Here is a 1986-nt window from a genome sequence, read left to right as displayed (position 1 = left end):
TTCTCTTCTCGCTGTACTCCTATCTTGCGTCGTGAATCTCTTCTGGTGCAGTGTGCCTGGCGTTTCAATACGTGATCCTTCCTAGTCAATACTTGGCTTGCACTAACTCTCAGGCAACTGTGCATTTTTGCATTCTCCGTTTCCTTCGGGGACATCACAGTGTGACACGCAGTGAAAAAAGCACTGCAACAGTTTCTCCTGTTAGTTCCAAATCAGCGACGGCAAATCGGGACGGCGCTAAAATAGTATTAAGGTTTCGTGCAATATCTTCCAACTATGCCCCTGTGTCTGTAGGTGGGTGTCGTGTTCGAGATCGATATTCGGAGAATTTTATTCAGCCTCTCTTCATAGTATTCCCCTTTTTCTTCTTTCTCTTTGTCTTCATCCAGTATCTTCTCGGGGTCGGCATGTTAATTATTGGATTTCGCAATGTTAATGTTGTAGGTTAGCCGAATGCCCTTCCTGTCGACACCCCTCCCCACGGAACAGAATTTTTGCACCCTATCTGTCTACGACTAGTGTCATCCCACGTGAAAGTTTGAGAATATTTCCTAAGAGCTTTTGAATTGTTTAACTGAGGCGGTACATGGGCATATCAGCCCGGTATCGACCTACTCGGATGTGGGGAAACGCCTAAAAACCACGTCCGGGCTAGCCGACACATGGGCCCGTCCGTCGGACGGATTTGATCCGGGGTTTGCACGCCTCGCCGAATTCCGGAATCAGCGTGCTAATGCGCGCGGTCACCTTGGTGGACCTTTCTTCGCAGTTTTCGGACTTGTTAATCTATGGTGGCATGAGACTGTTCAGAATTGCAGCAACGAAGAGAACGCCGCAAACAGTCAAAATTTCGCAAAACATGAGAAATATTGTTCCGTAATCAGTGTTGGATCTAAGCCAATCTTCTGTCTGCGGCATACGATTTTGGTAAGTTCAGTGATCGATAGGATGCCCGTCTGAACCTTACTGGTTTCCAGTAGTGAGGGATTAATTACAACAAACATAATAACAAGAACGATGGGGGAATATTTCTCGTTAGAGTTCAGTTTACTTCGCCACATGTGGTTTCTTAACTAGGAACGCATTAATGAATGGAGTCACGCTAAACGGTCTCTCTGCTGAGAGTGTTTACGCGTGCCGGACACAGAAATTTCTAGGACTCAGACAGATCATAACCAAACCTAACAACATTTGAGAAATTAGCGTTTCAAATTGATCAATTAATAGTAGGAGAACCTGGGACATAAATACTATACGTGTCACGGGAGCTTAACTAGACACATCCACTCCAAAATAGACACGTATAGACAAATTGTATATAATATAGAAGATAAAGAACCAAAAAGTTACTACTTCAGTAACAGAGGAGGTAAGAATTACGTCGCGCTTTTCAGGGTGCATTGCTGTGGCGTCGAGTTGAGAATTTGTAGCTGACGATTCTGTTCATTGGTTTCCATTTTCTCACATCGTAATAACTGTAAATAATTCATTAAATATTTACTGTAGGACACACAATTTTTTAAATGATATATATGTTCTATCGACAGCTCCACTTTTCTATTTCAGTCTAGCTTATTGTTTGAATCAGGATACGTAAAAACACCAGCTACTACATTCTGAAAAATTTGATTTTTTATGTTACGTGAGTGCATTGTGATTTTAAAGTCGATCAATGTTGAAATGACTGCATCGTTAACGTAACTCGGTAATTAAATTTTGAAACCACAGTTTGGAACATACTCATCTAACGTAATCTGCAGACGAATGTTAGCCACTTTGCCAATTATTATCTTTTCCGTTCAGGAAATTGCCTCTCACACGAACGATAAAAAGTTAACATTTCGAAGGGCCTACTGCATTTACTTTGAATTTCAGATATGGACAGCATTAAGACGATATCAGATTATCAATTAATCTGCATAGCGTGACCAATGAAATTTTGAAGCTGTGGCCGTTGTACATCTGCTGATTACGTATTCGATTAAT

Source organism: Schistocerca nitens, chromosome 5 (assembly GCF_023898315.1).
Source record: "Schistocerca nitens isolate TAMUIC-IGC-003100 chromosome 5, iqSchNite1.1, whole genome shotgun sequence".
Classification (NCBI taxonomy): domain Eukaryota; kingdom Metazoa; phylum Arthropoda; class Insecta; order Orthoptera; family Acrididae; genus Schistocerca; species Schistocerca nitens.
The sequence above is the reverse complement of the archived record's forward strand: the minus strand, read 5'-3'. Positions refer to the sequence as shown.